At 50.4% G+C, this 8,802-nt stretch overlaps 1 long non-coding RNA gene across 4 annotated transcripts; it reads left to right on the plus strand.

The window, feature by feature from the left end:
• The first annotated feature begins 2,868 nt into the window (after positions 1-2,868).
• LOC108350538 (uncharacterized) lies at positions 2,869-7,778 on the plus strand. Of its 4 annotated transcripts, none has more exons than XR_010065574.1 (3): positions 2,869-4,344; positions 4,434-4,556; positions 7,148-7,778. It is a non-coding gene; the product is annotated as an uncharacterized LOC108350538 (long non-coding RNA). The 4 variants fall into 4 exon arrangements; XR_010065573.1 differs by having other exon boundaries at positions 2,869-4,206; XR_010065571.1 differs by having other exon boundaries at positions 4,434-7,778.
• Positions 7,779-8,802: the final 1,024 nt, after the last annotated feature.

Genomic DNA, 8,802 nt, shown 5'->3' on the forward strand with positions numbered 1-8,802 from the left:
GCTTTCTGGTACAAAATTAACCCCCTGGGCACCATCCTGGGCAAGCCCTTCCATTCCCACAGCCAAATACCCAAAGATTGTTTGCCTCTCTCTATGGTGACAAGCACCACGCCTAGTTGCCATACATAGTGAGGCTGTCCCTGCATCACACCAGGGGTCCCCTAACCCACAGACCTTACATGCTGCGTGTGAGTCCTGCTCAGCAGTGAAAACAACATGGCAGCACACACGTGATTGACTGAACACACTAAGAACACTGAAGCCCGTGAGGTCTGTCTCTGTGTATCATCCATGCTCCATCCCTGGGCCTCAAGCATATAAGTAAGAGCTACATCCCCAGCCTTCCTTTTACTTTTAATTCAGAGTCAAGGACTCACTCGTTTGCCCGGCCTGGTGTTTAGCTTACAGTCCTTCCGCCACAGCCTACCAGAGAGTTGGGATTCTAAGCCTGTGCCACCAGGCCTGGTGCGAAGTTAATCTTGATATCTTTTATTTAAATGTAACAGAATCATAAAACCACCCCGTCAATAAGGAAGCAATGTGAGGAACGGCAGATACCCTACTCTGTTTAGCTTCTACATCTTCAAACATTTGTGTTTTACATCCACTGCCCGTGTCAATTCAGGTACTGAGGGTTTTTTTTTTTTTTTTTATCAGAAATACTGGACTTAGAGAGCTGGCAAGATTGCTCAGTGGGTTAAGACAACTGCTACCAAGCCACCTGAGTTCAATCCCTAAGACCCACATGGTGAAGAAGAGAACCAACTCCCACAACTTTTCCTCTGACCACCATGTGTATACTGTGTGGCATGCACAAGCCTCACGCAAGATGGATGGATGGATGGATGGATGGATGGATGGATGGATAGATAGATGATGAATGGATAGATAGATGATGGATGGATGAATGGATGGATAGATAGACAGATAAATGATGGATGGATGGATGATGTGGTAACATTTTAAAAAACAGATTCTGGACTGGACTTAGAATTCACAAAAGTTAGGCAACAAAGCACTGAAACAGGATATGGAAACAACTCAGTCAGTGGAGTACCTTGCCTTACAAGCACAGGGACCCAAGTTAAATTCACAGAACTCACCTTAGAGGTGGGGGTGGGAGGGAGTGGGCGTAGTGGCTCGAGTTCGTAATCCTTAGCACTGCAGAAGCAGGGACAGTAGATCCCAGCAGTCAGCCTAGCTCACTTGCTGTGCTCCAGGGAGGAAGAGACCTTGTCTCAAAAATCCAAGGCAGACAGCACCTGAGGAATGACACCCAAGGTTGACTTCTGGCCACCACAAACGTCTGCACATGTGCACCTTCTTACACAAGAATGCACACTTTTGTAAAGTAGACCCACGGGCCTAACGCATACGTAGATAATGACTGGTTTATTTAAAAAAAATTTTTGCTGTTGTTTGGCAACAGGGTCTCGCTCTGATCCTTGTGACATGTGACTGTGGCTCTCTGTCATTTCTGAGTGCACACTATCATAAGTCATATCTACGACATTCTGCCACGGTCTCTGATTGTCCGGTCTTATCTGCTGGTGTCTAGTCTCCACGGAGGGCTCTGTCGGGCTCCACTGCAGCTGCAGCATGTGAATGGAATCAGAAACACAAGAAAAAAGGAAGGAGGCCCAGAGCCTCTCACTGAGATGTGGTGCTAACCCCAACCAGGAGGTCTCTGAGGCCTGGAGATTACCAAGGCCTCACAGGAAAGGGTACTGACAGGGCTCAGCAGTCTGGAATCCCTACACCCAGGCCTGCCCGCCACAGCTGGTCAGCAAACTCCTTGGATCTGTTGATGGCCTCACCCACTGCCTGTAGTTCCTCATAGAGCTCCAGGGCAGTGTGGTGTGATGAGAGAGAAGGTCCCAAGACAGGTAGGTAGGAACCTATCTTTCTATGGGCTGAAATCCTAGGTCTCAGGTAACAGTCTGTGGAATTTGTTTTTTAGATGTGTGAAGGTCTTCCAGGTCATCCATTCACTTGTATATTTAATAAACAAAGTTCACAAAACCCATGTGTGCTGGTGGGAGACACAGGTATGTCAGGCCCTACCCACAAGAGGGAACTAGAGGAGAGTCAGTTTTTCTTTCCATCAGAGGGAGAGAGAGAGAGAGAGAGAGAGAGAGAGAGAGAGAGAGAGAGAGAGAGGAAGAAGAAAAAGAAGAAGAAGAAGGAGGAGGAGGAAGAGGAGGAGGAGGAGGAAGAGGAAGAGGAAGAGGAAGAAGAGGAGGAAGAGGAAGAGGAGGAGGAGGAGGAAAAGGAAGAGGAAGAGGAAGAGGAGGAGGAGACCTGGGTAGAAGACTCAAGGGCTATAGACTCTAAATGAACCCACCATAGCAACTCGATTACAATCCCAACACTCAGAAGACTGAGGCAGGAGGATTGACAAGAGGTTTTGTCCACCTGAGACTCTGGACAAAGATCTAATGATGTCTTCACCATCAGGCTGGGCAACTGTGTGTTGGGGGCAGGGGTGGGTAGGGTGGGGATACAGGGTCTCCACTTATTGCTGGAAAGCTGGAGATGGGTATGTTTGGGCCTGCACCCCGCCCCGGGCCCTCAGACCTCCAGACTTGCACCAGCAGGAAGGTTGGCCAACTATGTCTCAGGCTTTAATAACTTAGCTGGTTCTTAACCCTCCCTCCCAGTTACCAGGCTTCCAGGCGCTTCGAAAGGAATTTACCCAGGTGAGGGGGGTGGAATCTGCTGTCACCGAGGCAAGCTGGACCAAGCTGTTTCCTAGGAGTTGGTGTGCCCTATCGACAACACTGCTTGGAGTCTGCTCCTGACACTGTCACGAGGGCCATGTACCTGGTCATAGCCGTGTCCTTGCGTAACCAGGACCGCCTGGTACGAGTATTCCTCACTGCCAGAGCCCCCCCCACCCAAATGGCTGCCGTAAAAGCCATTGGAGTTAGGCATTCTCCTTGTAGGCTGAGACCAACCCAGGAAACAGATCTCAAACATCCCCAGGGCAGAGACTTCCCTAGTTTCCTGAATGTAATTTTCCAGAGTTGAAACTTTCCTCTCAAGCGGGGAAAAAGAACATTTATATAGCTGCTGACGGCACACGCAGAACTATTTCTGTCTAACCAGAAGCCACCTCATCCCAGCCGTGGTCCCAGCACTAGCACAGGTAGAGACAGCAAGATCAGGAGTTCCAGGTTGCCCCAAGCTACCTAGGGAATTCAAGGCCAGCATGAGACTGTCTCAAATATGTGCTCTCTCAGAGTTTCAGTGCTGGGTGGGCATGGAGGAAAGGCCAAACTCTGAGAGCCAAGGCAGGTGGAATGCTGGGTCTGCTCCTCCCCCTCCCCCTCCCCCTCCAGGTACAGGTCTGGGCATATGTGTGCAGCCCCTACAGGGTAGGGAACGTTCTGGAGGAAGGAGGCCCACGGGGACAAAGACACATGACTCTCTGGACACCTGTGGGACAGATGCCTGCAGGAGAGCCGTCCCTGGTCAGAGAGGCACAGAGGAGACAGATGTGAACACCTGAGGCTGTGTGTCGGATGGTGGTTCCTTTCAGCACCAGACCCCAGGGGGATGCACTGTGGCACACGGCCTGCCTCAGATGGAGCCTAGCCAAACCAAAGCCAAAAAGCCGAACCTCTTGCTGGACCCCAATGCCTTCTGGGAGTACAGGTGGCAAGAGTTCATGGCAGGAGGCCTGTGTGGCTGCCAACCAATGGCGAGGAGCAGGGAGTGGTGTGCCCGGGGTCTGGCAGGACCCTGCAGATCAGTGTAGAGTCCATCTGCGCGACAGTAACAGCTCAGCGCTCAGACCGCGCCCATGAGGGTAAAGGTGGTGACTTGGGCCCCTACTAACCAAGGGAACTGGTCAGCGATGATCCTCTTCCTCCCAGGTGGGAAGGGGCTAGAGACACCAAGAGCCCGGCGCTTCTCAGTAACTGCAGGGTAACTCTGTGTAGGGACAGTTTCAGGAGAAAGTCTTTATGACTATTCAGATATGTCTCTATGAGAAAGGGGAAGTGGTCAACCCACGGACAACATTGTCGCTGCCCCAGGAAGAGCAGACCATGCCGAACTGGTGCCTGGGGGAGCAGGACACCCACTGCTATGTAGGCAGGCAGGAAGGCTGTCCCCTGACTTCTGCGGGAGGGAGATGCTGGTGGAGCAGGAGAAGAACTCAAACTCGCTCGATGTGGCCCCCAGCCCGAGGGCAGCAGGCAGGTGGGCTTGCAACTTCTTCTGGAATGGCCAGGTGGAGGCTGCCTTTGCCTCCCCAGAAGGAGGGGAGAGTTCACGGAATTCTAGACTCGATAAGCTCTCTCTCTCTGGCTATGACCCGTGAGCAGCTGAGCCAGGGAGGTAAGGTGGGTCAACAGTCTGGGGATGTGTGAGTGACAGTGACCCGGGTCACTCTCCTTGGGGCCTCAGATGTTTTCCTTCATAACCAGTTGTAGGAAATCCACGTCCTTCGTCAGGATGAAATTCCAAGCATTCTTCATCCACTGTGTGTTTTCCAGTTGATGTTGCCTCCAACCAACCACAACAACCTTCGCTGAGGAACAGAATACAGGGTAGGCCATATTTCAAAAGGCACAGGAAGCGTCTGCTGGACATAGATCCTCACTGGGGCTGGGTAGTGTGGGGAAACCATGGTGGGGAAGTCTGGGGGTTTGGGGGAGGGGAGGGAGGAAGCAAGCAGGAGATGCTCACTATGCCCAACCCTGACAAGGCATTGTGCATGCAGCACATAGTAGGGCACCTGGGCTGGAGAAATTGGACTGTGAAGCAGGAGGTACAAGGAGATAGGTCTCAGAGACATGAGAGTTCTTGATGCAATGTCACCTGACAATCTGACCCAGAGCTCCTTGTGGACACCACAAGACAAAGCAGAGCTAGTCAGTTCCGAGCGAGGGATCCGAGGGAGAACGGAAGCTGGAGCTGATGCTGCAGGCCCAGGGTAGCCCTCCCTGCCGCTGAGCCCTACGAACACCCTTCACTCCATGCCCTAGGGTCCCCAAGCCCTCAGCTCTTAATAGGGATCGTGAAGCATGTGGACTGAGAGGGAGGGGAAGGTAGATGAATGGTCACACCATGGTCTAACTGGACGTGCCTGCTTTGTTGGGATAGGACTTTCACAGCCTCTCTGAACCTCAGAATACAGCAGGGATGAGACCCTCAGCTTCTGGTCCTCTGCCATCCTCCCAGTTAGCCCTGCCATGCACCAGACCCCACGAGTTCTCACTGCTCCCAGTTCCCAGCTGGCCCTCCCCAGTCCTAGAGCTGGCATGGGCCAGGAAGCTACTCGAGTCTCCTCCCTTCCTGAGAGTGACATGGGGACAAGGCCTCGATCAGGCTGAGTCCAAGTGCTCTCACTTCTGGTGCCCAGCAGGCATCCAAGAGGATCTATGATGCTCTTGGCTTCACCCACCACTTGTGATCTAAAAGTGAGTCCTGGGCACAACCTTGGGTTCACAACTGCCTTCTCCTTACTCCTTGTAACCTGTCACCCTCACTACCTCCATCATCACCATATTTTGCCTGCCAAGCAACAGCAGATCTCAGTACAGCAGAAACAGACTTTAGCTCCCCACGCTCATGGTCTGAATGTGCCAGGGAAGGAGAGACACCCTCCCCCTCCAACCTCCTTACCACAAGGGAACCAAGACTTTGCAGGTCGTTTAGAAACATGGTTAATGAAGTTTATAAGGGAAATATTTATGAACCCTCTTGGGGTTTTTCCATTTCCCTGATTTGTCACGACCAGCTGTGAGTCATTGGTCACCAACAGCTGTGTTAACCAGGCCCTAACTTTCCTCAGCCAAGCATGAAACCTGCTGTCCAGAACCCCACTTGTCATAATAGCCCAGTGTCAGCTTCTCAGCCAGTCACGGTTAAGCGCCAAGCACAGGTGAGCACTATTTACGGGTTCTAAACCCAGGGGCCCACCCAGGTGGGTCAAGTTGACCTCACTTCAGGTCAGCTCCTGCCACAGGTGAGCACTGTTCACAGTATCTAAGCCCAGGGCCCACCTGGGTGCTGCAGGCTTCACTTCTGGTGGCTTCTGCCGATGCTTTGCTGCAGGTTGCTATCCCAGCTCATACCTTGGCTATCCAACCGTACTCAAGGAGCCCACATCTGTCCCGCAGTCATGCTGTATTTTGCAATGCAGCCTCATTATCTCCTTGAGGTAGTTCATGGCTTCTAATTGCCTGAACTCTGTGGGAGACCCGCATTCCAAGAACCTAGGATCAGCCCACTGCGAGGGGAGATGCCTCTTGAATGACACACACTACTTTGCCCTGACCCTGGTGGTGACAAAGCCTTTCCATGTGTTATCTCATTTGATTCTCACAAAGCTCTATAAATGCGAGGCACTGAGACAGTCACCTAAGGAAGCATGGTGGGAATCACTCACAGTCAGTAACCCATCACAGTCTGCTAACCCAGATCCTAGGCTGGTAGTGACCATGCACACCACCCTGGCCTACAATGGTTACAACATCTGCTGTATTCATTTCTTCAAAAATCATCCTTAAAGTCACAGAATCCCCACGCCCAGAGACTTCCAGTGACTGGGATGACATGACAATGGATTTCTTATGGACTGGTCCCTCAAGGGCCAGTGAGACGGCTTCTGGGCAAACCTAATAGCCTGAGTCTGATCCCTGGATCCCACAGCAGAAAGAAAAAAGAAAATCTGCCCTCTTATGTCCACATACACAGCACGGCATGCATGCGTTGGCACACAGGGCCGCACGTATATGACTACACTTACACAATGATAATGGTGAATATATAAAAAAATAAAAATAGAATCCTCAAGTTTCATCCACCTTCTGGTTTGGTCAGGATCCTTCCTCTGTGAGGCTGAGTTACACGGGGCAGATTGGGTAATTCATCTATGTATCCATTGAGAAATAGTTGCCAGATTGGCTTATTCAACTATGTATCCTTTGAGAAATAGTTGTCTCTTCGCTTTGGCTACTGTAAATACTGCTGCTATAAATAGAACCGTGCAAATCTTCTTACCTCTTTGCTGTCTCCAGAGCTTTTTGCAATATGCCTCAAGTGAAATCGATAGAGGGTACAGAAATTCTATTTTTAGTTTGAGGAACCACTGTGCCGTTTACACGACAGATGTCCTGTTTTACAACCCCACCAGCAGCCCGCAGTGCCACAGGTGTATTTCCAAGGAAGTCCCGGGAACATGAGCCTGAATGTGCAAGCCACAGTATCAAGAGAAGAGAAATTAGGCTGCACTAAGTTAAAAAGGCCCCCTGTGTCGGAAAGGAATCTGTCAACAGAGAGAAGAAACAACCTGCTGAAACAACCAGGAGGAAATATCTGGGAGCTATGCAGACAAGCTGCTGCTATCTGACACAGCAAGGAGGTCAAGCAGGGCCACAGGTCAAACAACCCCAGTGAAAACAGGGAAGGACCTCTGTGGACAGTTCCCAGAAGAAAACACAGACAGGCAGGGGAGGGGGAAGGGGTGGTGGTGGTGATAAAAGACTCACCAAGGAAATGCAAACCCAAACTGGCAACTTGCCTATACCTGCTAGGGCGGTAACAATGAAAAGACACAGAAAACAAGTGTTGGCAAGGATGCAGACAAAAGAGAACTCTTGTATACTCCAGGCTGGATGCAAATTCCTATAGTCATTATGGAAATTTTTTATGGAAGTTCCTCAGAAGAAACAAAAAAGCCAACTACAGCCAGTCAGCTACTGTGTGGTCCCACCATCCCTTTCACTGAGCTTATATCGGAAGGAAATAAAACAATACACTAGAGACCTCTGCCCTCTCATGCTTATAGACACATTGTTCTCAGTAGCCAAGAAATGGAATCCAACAACAACAGATGACTGGGGCGTCAGGGAGAGGCGGATATTACAGTGGAATAGTATTTAACCTGAAAGGAGGAAATCCTGCCATTGCAGTGACTTAAATGAACCTAGAGGACATCAGGCAAATGGAAAGAACCACATGCAGGATGCTAAATGCCACCTGAGGAATCTAGTAAAGGCAAAGTCCTAATGTGGTACTTTCCAGAGTCAGAGGAGGGTGGAGTACCTGAGAATGTTGGAAGGATACAAGTTTCAGTTAAAAGATGGGGCAAGTTCCTGAGCCTGCTGCTTCTGTGGCCAGGTCCTTGGCAACAAGTGTAGCATGTTGCACACTGCTGAAAGCCTGGGCTCCTGCTCTTCCAGACACACAGACCAAGTGATTCACAGATCTGTGGAGCCTCTTGCTTACTCCTCTCATGGTTCCTCTATGTATCAAAACGCTGTGTTCTACACTGTCAATACATACAGTGTTTGTAAGTTTTATTTTACTATTTTGTTTTAGAGAAGAAAATGCCGGGAAGGTCAAAGACTCAGGTTCTGGAAGGAGGTCATACCTTTCCCAGATTCAGTATGGAAAATCCCGAGGCATCCGGGAGACACAGGTCCATGCAGTCCTATACTGTCTTAGTTATTCTTCTATTGCTGTGATAAAAACATTAAGACGCAAATCAGCTTGAGGAAAAAAGGGATTATTTCATTTTACAACTCTCAGGTAACAGAGTATCATGGAGGGGAGTCCTGGACTCAAGGAAGGAACTTGGAGGCAGGAGCTGAAGCAGAGGCCATGGAGGGATGCTGATAATTGGTTGTTCTCTATGGCTTTCTCAGCCGGCTTTCTCATACTACCCAGGACCACATGCCCAGAGGAGGCACCACCCTCAGTGGAAAGGGCTGAGGGAGGAACTTCAGGTCTGAGGTCAGGGAAAGAAGACGGTTTATTCTTGGGGATGTAGGGCTGGGCCAGCTTGGG

The sequence above is a fragment of the Rattus norvegicus genome, chromosome 3 (genome assembly GCF_036323735.1).
Source record: "Rattus norvegicus strain BN/NHsdMcwi chromosome 3, GRCr8, whole genome shotgun sequence".
Taxonomy (NCBI): domain Eukaryota; kingdom Metazoa; phylum Chordata; class Mammalia; order Rodentia; family Muridae; genus Rattus; species Rattus norvegicus.